At 34.5% G+C, this 15,792-nt stretch overlaps 1 long non-coding RNA gene across 1 annotated transcript; it reads right to left on the bottom strand.

Annotated features, from left to right (window-relative positions):
* Nucleotides 1-4,429: 4,429 nt before the first annotated feature.
* LOC133178703 (uncharacterized) lies at nt 4,430-9,931 on the bottom strand. Its single transcript, XR_009720004.1, has 4 exons — nt 9,879-9,931; nt 6,735-6,805; nt 5,088-5,252; nt 4,430-4,630 (listed from the first exon to the last, which is right to left on the bottom strand). It is a non-coding gene; the product is annotated as an uncharacterized LOC133178703 (long non-coding RNA).
* Nucleotides 9,932-15,792: the final 5,861 nt, after the last annotated feature.

The following is a 15,792-nucleotide window of genomic DNA, read 5'->3' as shown; positions in this document are numbered from 1 at the left end:
AATATACATAATTATATATATTCTCTAATCATACATATATGTTTACACTGTATCTATTATTCTCTCTCTCTCTCTCTCTCTCTCTCTCTCTCTCTCTCTCTCTCTTGCAGAGGCTAGAAATAAATTAAGCGTTACGTATGTACAGCTTTTCATTGTTCAGAATCAACTTCCTCTAAGAAATAGAACTGCAAAGATAGTTGAATGGGGTTTGATATTGTAATCCGAAATTCTTCTGCCTGGTTTTAGTGTTTGCCCTGCGTGTATGAGACGTAGGCTATCGTTTGTAAATATGGGTATACCACTTCTATCACTCCACTTTTCAAACAGCGTATCCGTTGTATCATTCTGGAAATATAGCAGACGCAGAATTAGTCTATAAGGTTTATAATATGTTGTAGTTAAATCTGCCTTGTGAATTTAACTAACATATATAATGTGTTTCAGAATATAACTTAGTACACTTGCGCAAAATATGTCTTCAGTTTCTTGGTAATTTATTGCAACGTACATGTACCTTTGCATAAAGTATACTATACTACTTTATTCAATATATATATATATATATATATATATATATATATATATATATATATATATATATATATATACCTGTCTTTATTTTATTTTGTTCACTAAAGAAGATGGGTGAACATGACGAGCGAAAAGCCTACATGTACAGTGTGACTAACATGAAGGTGAAAAATTAAATCTCAATTATAACAAAATTTCCCTTGATATTTCATCTAACATTAAAATATACGTTATGTTAAATCTCTACAATTGGCAAAAATCTCACGAAGATTGAAATTATTTGCGTATGAAGTATTATACACACACTAAAGAGGGCAAAAAGAGTCATTTTCCCATACTATAACACTATTTTTCGATATGAGTGGGTCTTCGCTCCATTTTTTTGAAAGTTAATCCTCAAAGATTGGATAAAAATAAACATTGTTTGGTTACCAAAAATATGGAGCAAAGACCTACTATACCTTAAAATATACTTTTATAAAAAATATACTTTTATGACATAACATTCACATCTTTTCGAGAACTACTTGAAGTCCATCAAGTCAAGGGTCATATCACAAACATGATTTAAATGCCACTATTCATCAGGACTTGTGTAGTCTAGTGGTTAGCGTGCTAGTCTCGAAAGAAAATGATACTCAGAATTTTTATTTCTAAGGTTCGAACCCCACGAATATCACATTATTTTTTTAATTAAAGATTAAATTTTGCCGAGAAAATTTTCCTCAGAAAAGTTTTGTTTATCATAGTTTTAAAAATGTCAATAATGAGAACTTTACTCTAAATACTAAATTCACGAACTGAACATTTTTTTATATATATCGGAAGCTATAGGCTTTCTGCACGCTATGGTCGCCCATCTCCTTCAAAATATTAACTTGTAACCATAAGCAAACATTCTAGAGGTGGATCCAGAATTTCAAGATGGAGAAGGAGGCTTTAAAAAGATAATTAAATGACATCAAAAACTCTAATAATTGTAGAGGAAATGAGAAAGAGAGTTTTATCAATATAGATGCTTTCTTTATTGAATTTCACTAACTTAGGTATTCTAAATTCTAATTTCTTTCCCTTCTTCCATTTTTCTTCAAACTTTCAGGGTGTGTCTTCCCACATATATTTGCCACTGTCTTTAAGGTATGTCACTCGTGAAATTTGTTATATCAAGGATTTTTTGAGAAGTATATTTTGGATAAGTACTCATATAGTAGGACTCAAAATCGCTGAGAAAATGGGGGGTCAGTGTGCATCTAACTGAGCTACGGAACAATTAAGTTGACCTTTTTGCACTTAAATTGTAACTCGTTGGTTAATCACTTTAACCGTTATCATATTTTATCAGATGTAACCATGGCAATAAACATAATCTTATTTTACGTAAAATAGTTTGAATAATATTTATCATTGAACAAACCATGCAAATTAATGCGCGTAAATTATTGTGTGACCTTTTTGCACTATAAAAGTCTCATATTTGGGGTATTAAAAATCTAAACAGGCAATAGAATATTTTCTTGCATCAAACTTTTTACGACTTAAGTGCTGATTGTTCAAAAGTATCGAGTAGTTTAAAATAATGAAAGAAAAAGTTGGGGTCAGTGATGTAAATTTTTAAATATTGGTCAAAATATGGATTTTCTGGCAAAAAACTGTGTAAATTTTATCTCGACTTCTTTAATATATCTTCATTTTTTGGCAAAGTTTGTTGAGCGAAGGTGTAAATTTTGTTATAAAAATATAAATTGAGACCTATATTTAATATTCCAGGCATATCATAACGGAAAATATTCTCTGAGTAAAAGTATGTTAGGCTAAAGTTCCAAGATATTAAATCTAATAAATGTGTAGATTTGCAGAATTTTCTGCTTAATATCCTTCCACCACAAGAAATAGTCCCTTACAAACCTTGCTTCTTTATGAATTTTTGAGCAGTTTTTCAATTGAATGTTGAAAATTTTAGATTGTTTAATTGAAATATGTTATTAAGATTGAATTGAAATAAATAGTTTTTAAGTAAGAGGTTCTGACTGAACTTTTCTAAAAGGCTGACGAATGACATACCTTAAGACTGTTGATTTTAACCCGTTGAGGGCTTTTTTTAACACTGCTGACAAGTAAACAAACTTAAAACATTTATTTTGGTTTATTCCCACTTAGCCAACATTTTGACAGTCATATTCCCACATAGCCAACATATTAATTTTTATACCTGAGTGACTAGCCGGCTATTGTCTTTTTTTATGTCTGACTGGAAAATTGATTTCGATGATTATTGCATACTAGATACTTGATGTGAAGCATAAAAAAATCTAAGTCAATTTTGTAGGATATCTGTTCCCGTTATTTTATCATACGTGGTTTGAATTAAATATATTTTTTTTATGGAATTCAGGTCATTTTGTACATACATGTATTCATTTCTTTCGCATTTTATTAGCAGTTTGAAGGTTTAAAAATAGAGTTTTCATATATTTCCATGATGAACAAATTATGAATATATGAGCAGCATATTTGATGTTTTTCCTTCGAATTTTTGCAAAAATATTCTTGTATTTCTAACGACTGATGTATAATTTGATTTAATTAAAAAATGGACAAAAAATGAAATAAAAAGACAAATTGTGATATAAACAGCTAAAAACAAAGGTCAGTAGAAGATTAAAAGAATAATCCTGTTCTGTTAATCATTTATATATACATAATAGTCAAAAAAAAAAAAAAAATACACTAAATACAATAAATTTTAAAAGGGTAAAAAAAAATACCAAAACAGAAACAATATACATGTATAACAAAAATATTTAATTTATAATATATATTAAAGGTCATAGGAAACGATTCTTAACACTAGGATTTCACTTTTTAAACCTAAAGGTATATATGAAAGAATGTTAAATTACGAGTAATAGTATTTTTTGGCCTTTGTTCTACTGAAATATAAAGGTGAAAACTTTTCAGCTTGTTACTTTTCTTACCCGCTTATCGTTCTTGATTTTGTGGTTTTATGACGTCACAAGAGCCCACTGATGTAAACAGAGCATTAGACTAATGTATTTCTACCATATTTTATCTAGTTAATTTAAGCTATTTTTGTAAATATAAATGTGTCTCTGTTTTTCAGGTGAGTTATCTGATTCACTGGGTGAAAAAAGCAGTTTCCCGTCATGGGAAACTATATGGAAACCACATGGAAACCTCATGTTTACATCATGTTTCCTAGTGGTTTCCGCAGCGGATGCCAGATTATTCCGTCAAGTTTCCGTACCACGGAAACTACTACGCTCCGATTCCATAAGGTATCCCGAACCACGGAAACCGCAGGAAACCTGAAGTTTCCTGAGCCTCCATGTAGTTTCCCGTAATGGGAAACCTGAAGATTCCACTGGTTTCCATAAATAGGAAACTATGTGGAATTGGAGCGTAGTGGTTTCCATGGAATGGAAACTCAATGGAATCCTCATATTTCCCATGAAGGGAAACTAGAGGAAACCTCGTAAATCCTCAAGTTTCCATGACTCAGGAAACTATATGGAATTGGAGCGTAGCGGTTTCTGTGTGAAGGAAACTTGGCGGAATTATCTGGTGTCTCATAAAAGGAAATTACAGGGAAACTTCAAGATTCCCTTATTTTTCTGAGACGGGAAGCAATGTGTAATTGTGGTGTAATAGTTTCCATACCATGGAAACTACAGGGTGGGTTGAGCATTTCAATTTCGAAAAATGATTGACAAGCAACTGGAAGCTCAAGGATCCCTGTATTTTCCATGGTTAATCTTTCTTGTCTAGAATGTGAAAAGAGAACAGCAGGTTTAAATCAAAATATATATTATTAATTTCCTTGGTAAACTGTGTTTTCTTTTCAAAATCTATCAAGAAAATGTTTAAAAAGGAAAAAGCATTATCAAATCATATGTTTAATAATTCATTTGATGTGCAAAAACATTATTTGAAAATGATATCAAAATAAATAAAATCATATATCTTGGTACACAATGAAGTAGTCTTTCACATCTAAGTCCATTCATAAAAAACTTCATTAAATACTCTATACTTCTTTCAGCATCAGCTTCCTTTGTATTTTCTTCACATCATCTGCGATCTGCAATATATTTTCATATAAAATTATTATTTGATGTAAGAATTGTATGCTTGAATATTATTTAGAAATCTTACAAGATCACTCAATGTCCTTTAATGTACCAATATCAGTGATTATAATTAGTTTCAGTCTTTAAATTTAATGACATGAAATCCGAATAATGAACATTACATAGTAAGGTTTTAAGCCAGATTAATATTAAAGCAGGTAAGATTGAGAATATGACCATCTCGTACATGTAGAACACTGCTTTTAGTTGAGTGAATTGGAGAGAAATGTGCTCTGAAGGATATTACGAATCTTTTTTTTTCTTATTGACATTTGACCTAGAAATTTTGTTAAAGATCACTAAAAACCCTTCATCCCATGGCACACAAGCAAGATCATACCAAGGGAGAAAAATTATGCTCTGGACAAGGACTTTAAATAAAGATATATAGTGTGTTTTGATACTGACCTTTGACCTTGATAATTGGTCCAAGGTCACTTTTTATCCTCCATCCACAGGCACTCTATGAGTTAAATTTGAGTGAGATTGGGCTAAGAGGAGAAAAAATATACTCAGGACAAGTGATATCAGATGGACAGACAGATCATCTCATGGCATCTGCAGAACAGGACCCTAAAAAAACAATGCACATACATGTTAAGCTATAACCATACAAGTCAATATGAATTCATCATATGATGCATTGCATACACATGTTTTAATCATGTTTAATACCTTATGAATAATTTCATATTGCATGTACACTAAGTTTACATACAAATAATCTAAATTTCATCAAAAACGACCAACATATCAGCCATTCAAGATTTAGCTAATCAACATTCAGTACAAGTTCTATATGCTATATCATATGTACAGACACATACTAGTATTGTTTACCTGCATTCTAAATCTTGTTTTATGTCATTGAAAATTAAGGCGATAGCCATTACCGATAACCAGTTTTTATCCCCAATTTACATACATGAATGTTGTAATGTTTGTTCAAAACTTCTCATTTATAAATATTATCTTATAGTATATTTAGTTAACATATATCTACAGTTAAAGCTTCAAAGTGTTTTATTGAATATTTTAGAAATTACAGTCATCAAAATACTGACCAGCCAGAAATCAGTAAATTTTTATTTTTCATTTTTGTCTTGTTTCATTTAACATATTTCAATGTTAGAAAGTTTTAGTAAGTTATAATATTTACTACTTTAGCATAGCCATACAGTTGAACTTTGGCATCTTGAATACCATAGATATGTCGAAGTAATTTGGAAGTATTCTTTAAATATTTTACTCCTGATATCTCGAATCCTCAAATACATGTATCACAAAATAATTTTAATTGAACTTTGAGCCTTGACAAAAGGACTCTTAAACAAATATTCATTATTCTTAAAATAAAGTCTACAGGTTACAAAATTATAAGTTGCTCAACAATGATCATATCAATAATATCTCAAAGAGTTGATCATTTCCCCTTGGGGTGAAGGGGGGGGGGGGAGGGGGCTTCCTCTGTACAATTTAAAATATCTTTACTTTGTGTCAACCTTGGTCAAAATTAGTGGTTCTTGAGAAGAAGTTGAAAATGTGAAAAGCTCACTGATGGATCGACAGTTTGATGGACAAAAGACAAACCAAAAGGTGATCAGAAAAGTTCACTCGAGTTTTTAACTCGGGTGAACTAAAATCCTCACTGCATGGTGTATATTATGCTAGACATCATCCAGACAGAAAATTTTATAGAGAAGTGAAAAGGACTCCAAGCCATACAATTTCATAAGGCCAAACAAAAATATGTTTGTTTACTGTTACATGCTGAAATAAAATAGGGTTGGTAGGTAGATTAAGATACATGTAAAAGTTAAACTGACGAATGAGTGACATGGATTTTTACAACAAAAAAAAATTTGGGTTGGCTATTAGACATTGGGGGGGGGGGGGGGGGGAGTAACCGTAAACAAACATTTTTTTTTATTATGCCTAACCTGTTGTAGTTTGCAGCTGGTAGTTCAACATTCCAATTAAAATTGGAATCAAGTTCTTTTCTTTTAATGCAATTGTCATACATGCCTATTTATGATTGAATTTATTACCACTTACCACATGATCACATCTTGATTCATCATACATCTTTAGTTACTGGTTCTCCTTTAATGTCAATTTTCTTCTCTCTGAAAGAATATATCATGTACAGTTACTACACTGTATTGCATTCTGATTTCACTTATAAGACCAACAATAAACAAGAGTCCTAGGGGCCACATTGCTCACCTGAGCACTTTGGGTAGGAAAAAGCATAAATCAGTTCTGTATTTAAAATTTTAGATATAAAAGTGGTTCGGGGGGGTGGGGGGGGGGTGGGGGTTATGAATTCTATACTTTCGAAGGATGCATTTGAATTAATATGATACATATTAGCATTGCTGTTCTTAAGAAGAAAATTTTTATTGATATATTCCTTTTCTTCCTTTTTACAGTAAAACTCAGTTATAACGAAGTCACTGGGACCTGTGAAATTACTTCGCTATATCTTTAATTTGTTATATCCATATATTAAGGAATTAGTAAAATTTATTTAGCTGGGGATCCAAGAAAACTTCGCTATATCCGTGAATTCGCAATATCCGTGTTCGTACTAAATGAGTTTTACTGTATAACTATGATCCCCTGTTATGGCCCCTTTATTCTCCTGGGGAGGGAGGAGGGAGTGTCATGATTTGAATAAATTGAATCTACATTACTTCAGGATGCTTTTATATTATTATGACCAATTTTGACTATATTGGTCTTGAGAAGAATTTTAAAGATCTTTCCTATGTATCAGTATTGTTAGTAAAATGTTGATCGCCGATTGTGGCCCCATCCTACCCAAGGGGGTCATGATTTGAACAAACTTGCATCTACACTACCTGAAGATGCTTCCATATAAATATGACAAATCATGGCTTTGCTGTTCTTGAATAGAAGAAATTTCTAAGATTTTTCCTATGTACTTTGATCCTCCATTGTAGCCCCGTCCTACCCCGGGGGTCATGATTTGAACAAACTTGAATTTACACTAGCTGAGGATGTTTCAACATGATAAGTTTCATCTTTCCTGATACAGTGGTTCTAGTGAAGAAGATTTTCAAAGATTTTATCCTATGTATTCCTACGTAAAACTTGATCATCAATTGTGGCCCCACCCTACACCCGGGGGTCATGATTTAAACAAATTTGAATCTACACTTCCTGAGGATGCTTCCAAATGACTTTAATTTTTCCTGGCCCAGTGGTTCCAGAAAAGAAGATTTTAAATGATGCCATTAATTTTTCATTTATTTGTAATTATCTCCCCTTAGAAGAAGATATGGTCCTTCATTTAAATAAAGTTGAATCCCCTTTACCCAAGGATACTTTGTAGCAAGTTTGATTGAAATTGGCCCTGTGGTTCTTGAGAAGAAGATTCAAATGTGAAAAGTTTAAGACAATGACAACGACAGACAAATTTTGATCAGAAAAGCTCTTTTGAGCCATTGGCTCAGGTGAGCTATGACTGATTTGTTTGATGTACTCCAAACGATCCATCAAAATCACCCCTACCGAATCATTTTTTTAAGTATTTTAATTTTACTTCATTTTTTTTTTTTTTTTGGTTTCAGGGAAATAAAATTTGTTTCATTATAAAGTTGAGGTTTATAATTTCTCCAAGACACTTGTTTTAATGAGAGCAATAAATATTAAACCTGTCTAGCTGTCCAGTGTGTAATGAAACATCAATAAATTTCTAATTCTGTGTTTTTGTATGACAGAAAATCAATTTGTTAGATACTGCCAAAAAAAAAAAAAAATCTACCTACCTACTTACCTATTTTACAAAATTTATGTCGAAATACACAGGGTTGTCCCTAAGAATTGAAATAGAAGGGGACATTTAAAACGTAGAAGGGGAACTGGGGTTCCTCCCTTACTGGGGAGTTTAGGAGGAATATTGAAATAACCAGGGGATTATTTACATCATTATAGTTGGGGAAATTCCTCGGCCCATGGGTCTTAGAGACAACCCTGAGTACATCTGATCAAACAAAAGTATTTTTAATAATGGCCAAAACTTCAACAACTACCAGGGAGGAATAAAATAAACAAACAAAAATTTATCGTCATCATACAAGTTGACATATATCAAACAAAACAGTCTTCGACAAATCCCTGGAGTCCGAAGCCCGGGACCTGGTAAAATTGGAAGCTGGCATGTGGAAATTGCATACGTACACGCCCAAAGGGCATGTAAATTCTGAGGCCTAAGCCTCCGTATTATCAAATTAAATAATTCCAATAACATTAAATGTACTTGAAAGTCTGATTTTTCATCTAGAGTGGAGCACCAAAAAAAATTTTAACGACAGTTTATTCTACCACGATTTCCAAGGAATTCTTTTGCAAAGGAGACACAAAAAGTGTACAGGTTAAATACAATATTAATAGCGAGACAATAGATCGATAGAAATGGATTTCGGATCATTTCCTTGGCATGAAAAGGCAAATAAGAATAAAATTACTTGATAAAATTCTGGGCATGTAAATATTTGTTCGGGCTAGCGTGATATGTGCCCAAAGGGCATGTACTGAAAAAAAAGATTTGGCGAAGGCTGCAAAAATTTCAAACAAATGAGGATTTGAACTTATTTTTACCATTAGACTTCTATGATGTTGCGACCACCATCAATAACTGATGATTGTTACTCAGATGATTCATTTGCATTACTTGAAATACTATCAAAAATGATCAATATTGGTACATCTTGTAGGCTTATTATTTTTAATATTTTCAGTAAATCTCTCAGCAGGTCACACATGAGAAATTTTCTCTTTTGAACCGTAAACTATTTCAATTTACAATCTATCACTAGATTGTTAAACAGTTGTTATATTATTATAGACAGTACTTACAAACCAATACATTTTCCCTATACATATCATCATTATGCATATGAATAAGAGTTGTGTTATGACTTTGTAAGATGTATATGTACTCTAGTTACAGAAAATCTATTTAAATTGTTCTAATGATTCTTCATAATTTCTAATTTTATCTGCCAAATAAAGGCGGCTTACAATAGTCAGAACTCTCTCTTTTAACTGTTTAAATTTCCATCGATGATGATGTCCTTCGTGAATAATCTGATAAGTTGAGATTGCAGACACTTTTTGTTTAAATATTGATGACTTAATCGTAATTTAGTAGGAGAAATAATTCATTTTTACCTTGTCGTTACATCATAAAAAGTTCCAGAAGTCCAAAAGTACAACAAGTTGCATTCCGAGAAGGGAAAATCTATAAGCCCGTGATCTGAAACAACCGGAAGCCCGTGAAGTCAAATACACAAAAAATGCATACGTCATTTTTACTTTCGCTTTTAACTTGCAGCCGAGCTATCGACAATCATTCATTTGAAAGTGATCAGGCTATGTGTAAATATCTTCAATGGCAGAATCGGTAACAGGGTTTAGATTAGAAAGTAGAGACGAAAAGTGTATACGAGGTTGGGTTTTGTCAGAGGAAATCCTTCAGCAATTCATTGAACAGTTGAAGTACTTTCAATCAGCACGGGATGTCAATATGTGTCGTGGTAAGTATAAGATTTGTTTTAAAAGATTAGTATTTTTCCGTACGGAAATGTTAATTTTATGAAATATGCCCATATCTTCGAAACATGTCATCTATTTAATAGACTAACTTATAGTAAGTTACATGTTATCAATAAATGACATTTTAATTCATATTAGATCTATTTAAACTTTCTAAGCCCGTTGCAAATTTACGAATTATTTTCTTTTAAGAAAATTAATTACGGAGAGGAAATATAGACTTTAAAAAGTTCTATGGAAAGTTTTTAACTTTAAAAACTAATTTATAATTCAGTTTTAAAAAAGAGACCTTTATTTAAAAAATTAAACAGACATAAAAAATGCACATATTATTTTTTCAGAAATTCATATCCAAATAAGGGGGATGTATCATATTCTATCAGAAAGATAGATTCCTTATTTCCAAATCAGGGCCCGTTCAGGCATCACAAACAACAAGCATTCATGATTATACATGTACAATTACATGTACAAACAGCACAGACTAATTTTATGTATACTAAATAATATAAACTCAGAGAAAAAAAGGGGAAGGGTTGAGAGTCACCCAAAAAATTCTTGAAATCACCTACTGATTTCAAAGAAAATAGTTCATATTGCCCTATGTATGCATGACATTGTTCAAACCAGAAATATGACAATCTTGTTATATCAAGATCAAGTACTGAGTAAGAGGCCCGTGATTTCAATGACACCGTATATAGAACTGAGTCTGAGGCCCGTAACTTCACCAACTCCCTATACATGTATAGAACTGAGTCTGAGGCCCGTGACTTCACCGACACCCTATATAGAACTGAGTCTGAGGCCCCTGACATCACCGACACCCTATATAGAACTGAGTATGAGGCCCGTGACTTCACCAACACCCTATATAGAAGTATAATAGAACTGAGTCTGAGGCCCGTGACTTCAACGACACCCTATATAGAACTGAGTCTGAGGCCCGTGACTTCACCGACACCCTATATAGAACTGAGTCTGAGGTCCGTGACATCACCGACACCCTATATAAAACTGAGTATGAGGCCCGTGACTTCACAGACACCCTATTTAGAAGTATAATAGAACTGAGTCTGAGGCCCGTGACTTCAACGAAACCCTATATAGAGCTGAGTCTGAGGCCCATGACTTCACCGACACCCTATATAGTAATGAGTATGACGCCCATGACTTCATCGACACCCCATATAGTATTGAGTATGAGGCTCATGACTTCACCCTATATAGAACTGAGTCTGAGGCCCGTGACTTCACCGACACCCTATATAGAACTGAGTCTGAGGCCCCTGACATCACCGACACCCTATATAGAACTGAGTATGAGGCCCGTGACTTCACCAACACCCTATATAGAAGTATAATAGAACTGAGTCTGAGGCCCGTGACTTCAACGACACCCTATATAGAACTGAGTCTGAGGCCCGTGACTTCACCGACACCCTATATAGAACTGAGTCTGAGGTCCGTGACATCACCGACACCCTATATAAAACTGAGTATGAGGCCCGTGACTTCACAGACACCCTATTTAGAAGTATAATAGAACTGAGTCTGAGGCCCGTGACTTCAACGAAACCCTATATAGAGCTGAGTCTGAGGCCCATGACTTCACCGACACCCTATATAGTAATGAGTATGACGCCCATGACTTCATCGACACCCCATATAGTATTGAGTATGAGGCTCATGACTTCACCCTATATAGAACTGAGTCTGAGGCCCGTGACTTCAACGACATCCTATATAGAACTGAGTCTGAGGCCTTTGACTTCACCGACATCCTATATAGAACTGAGTCTGAGGCCCGTGACTTCACCGACACCTTATATAGAACTGAGTCTGAGGCCCATGACTTCACCGACACCCTATATAGAACTGAGTCTGAGGCCCGTGACTTCACCGACACCCTATATAGAACTGAGTCTGAGGCCCGTGACTTCACCAACACCCTATATAGAAGTATAATAGAACTGAGTCAGAGGCCCGTGACTTCACCGACACCTTATATAGAACTGAATCTGAGGCCCGTGACTTCACTGACACCCTATATAGAACTGAGTCTGAGGCCCATGACTTCAATGACACCCTATATAAAACTGAGTAGGCCCGTGACTTCACCGACACCCTATATAGAACTGAGTCTGAGACCCTTGACTTCACCGACACCCTATATAGTACTGTGTATGAGGCCCGTGACTTCATGGACACCCCATATAGTATTGAGTCTGAGGCCCATGACTTCACTGGCGACACCCTACATAGAACTCAGTATGAGTCCCGTGACTTCATCAACACCCCATATAGTACTGAATCTGAGGCCCGTGACTTCACTGACACCCTATATAGAACTGAGTCTGAGGCCCATGACTTCAATGACACCCTATATAGAACTGAGTCTGAGGCCCATGACTTCACCGACACCCCATATAGTACTGAATCTGAGGCCTGTGACTTCACCGACACCCTATATAGAACTGAGTCTGAGACCCGTGACTTCACAGACACCCTATATAGAACTGAGTATGAGGCCCGTGACTTCACCGACACCCTATATAGAACTGAGTCTGAGCCTCTTGGCTTAACTGATACCCTATAGAACCACTATGGACAGTCAAAGTTGTGCATAATTAGGAATATTTAGGAAAAATCTTCTCAAGAACAGCAAAGCCATGATGAGTCATATTTTTATGGAAGCATCCTCAGATAGTGTAAATTCAAGTTTGTTGAAATCAGGACCCCCGGGGGTAGGGTTGGGCCACTATGGACTATCAAAGTTTTACATAGAAATATATAGGAAACATCTTTAAAAATCTTCTTCTCAAGAACAGCAAAGCCCTGATTGATCATATTTATGTGGAAGCATCCTCAGGTAGTGTAGATTCTATTTTGTTCAAATCATGACCACCGTGGGTAGGGTGGGGCCACAATGGAGGATCAAAGTCTTAAATAGAAATATATAGAGGAAAATATCTACTTCTGAAGAACTGTAAAGTCATGATTAGTCATTTTGATATGGAAGGATCACCAGGTAGTGTAGATTCAAGTTTGTTAAAATGCTGACCCCCGGGGATAGAGTTGGGCCATAATGGGGGATCGTAAATTTTACATAGGAACATATAGGAAAATATCTTCTCAAGAACTGAAAATCATGTTTAGTGATTTTGATATGAAAGCATCCTTAGGTAGTGTAAATTCAATTTTGTTCAAATGATAACCCCTGAGGGTAGGGTGGGGCCCAATGGGGGGTCAAAAGTTTTACATAAGAACATATAGAAAAAATATTTCTTCTCAAGAACAGAAAAGCTATGTTTAGTGATATTGATATGGAAGCATCCTCAGGTAGTGTAGATTTAAGTTTGTTCAAATGTTGACCCCTGGGATAGGGAGGAGCCACAATGGGGGATCAAATTTTTACAAAGGAATATATGGGAAAAATATTTTAAAATCTTTTCAAGTACAACAAGCCATTTGTTATATTGATATGACATCAGGTAGTTTAAAATTCAAGCCCCCCGTAATCTTTTCAATACTGAACTGATTTGTGCTTTTGCCTAGCCAGTGTGCTCAGGTGAGCAATGTGGCCCATGGGCCTCTTGTTTTTTTGGTCATGGGGGCCTTGATTTTGCATTAGAAAGAAAGAGGAATCCTTCATTTAGGAGTATTTAACGAGTTTTCTAATACAGTATTTCAACACCTTTTCAGGTCAATATATACCAGATACATGTACCACACTTGTACAGTTCTGGAGAATAACATACTAATGAGAAGCTGTTGAGAGAATATCCAGTGTAAGTGTTTCTTTTTCTTTATTTGTCTATCACCATCCCCCTGGGTAAAGAATATGGTAGTTATTGGGGTCTGTTTGTCCTATCATGAGCCAGAATTATGTAATCTCCAGCAGCTTGATTTTGTAATATTAGTTTAAAACTCAGCATTGGTATTTCTTATCACTAGTAGATGACTTAAAGTGCTTTTTGTGCAAAAATGAAAGTTCATTCTCAAAGAATTAATATTGAAAGTAAGTTCATTAATGATTGTCATATTGGAAATATATGTTGGGTCCACAATTGGTGATCAAAGCCACATGGGAATAATGAAAAAAATCTGCTGATGAAGAATAGCAATGCCATACTGACTCAGGTGAGAGTTTGGCCCATGGGCCTCTAAGTTATAATGTTAACAATGTAATTATTCAGGTGTCAATTTGAAAAAAAAATGCAGACAAATTTATTTATACCAGATATTTAATTTAATTTAATATTTACATGTATTACACATTTTTATAAACATTTTCAGTTTAGGCATGCACATCTTAAATCAATGTCTTAATGAAGAAGGCCATATATTCCTTGGTCTGTGTTTGGGAACTGGAATGCCAATTAATAGAAGAGGCAGAGAAAAGATCAGTCAACAAACAGAAATGTCTATGAAGAAGGCCAAAAGAAAACAAAACAATTGAAATGCATACATGTATTGCATGCTGGTATTACTGTATAAGTACTAATTATCTGCAATCTTAATGTCACATTTAATGCATTGCTGATGCATGTAGTTACAATAAACATAACTGGTGTTATATTTGAAATTTAAGAATTTGTTTAATTGTTACCATATGTGCAAGTTAAAGTGAATTCTATTTAACTATAAATTTTAAAGAATTTAAATGACAATTAATCGGTAATCATTTCTTATATATTTTTGGGTCACCTGAGTTACTCAGGTGACCTATTGCTATCTCTTTTCGTCCGTCGCTGTGCGGCGTGTCATCCATCGGTCGTAAACTTTTGAACATTTTCAGCTTCTTCTCTGGAACCAGTGAACCAATTTCAACCAATTTTGGCATATAGCATCTATGGATGAAGGGGAACAAAAATTGTGAAATTTGTGGCTCCTGCCCCCCTGGGGCCTGAGGGGTGGAGCCAAAACCATCAAAATTAATGCAATCTTTAAAAATCTTCTTTACTCCTGGGTATTATTTAAACAAATTAAATACATAGTTATGATAAGCAAGGTTGCCTCTTCCAAAATCGTGAAATTCATGGCCCCTGGATCAGGGGTTCTGGTGTTAGGGTGGGGCTCTATTGATTATAAAGTGAAAATGTTTTAATTTTTTAAAGGTCTTCTTCTCTACACCTGGGTATTATTTAAACAAACTAAGTACATTGTTATGATAAGCAAGGATGCCTCTTCCAAAATTGTGAAATTCATGGCCCCAGGGACAGGGGTTCTGGTGCTAGGGTGGGGCTATATAGATCCTATAGTGAAGGTGCATTATTTCTTTGAAAATCTTCTTTTCTGCCCCTGTGTATTATTTAAACAAACTAAGTACATTGTTATGATACGCAAGGATGCCTCTTCCAAAATTGTGAATTTCATGACCCCAGGTTCAAGGGTTCTGGTGGGGGGGGGGGGGGGGGGGAGGGGGCTTCAATTGATTATAAAGTGAAAAAGCAAGAGTGCTTCTTCCAGATTAATGAATTTCATGACCCCAGTGGGTCAGATGTGCTGGTGTAAGGGTGGGGCTGTT

Source organism: Saccostrea echinata, unplaced genomic scaffold, assembly GCF_033153115.1.
Source record: "Saccostrea echinata isolate AGI-Se365-2 ecotype Australia unplaced genomic scaffold, CSIRO_AGI_Sech_v1 ptg000003l, whole genome shotgun sequence".
Classification (NCBI taxonomy): domain Eukaryota; kingdom Metazoa; phylum Mollusca; class Bivalvia; order Ostreida; family Ostreidae; genus Saccostrea; species Saccostrea echinata.
Note: the sequence above shows the minus strand (reverse complement) of the source record. Positions and strands in the feature narration are given on the sequence as shown.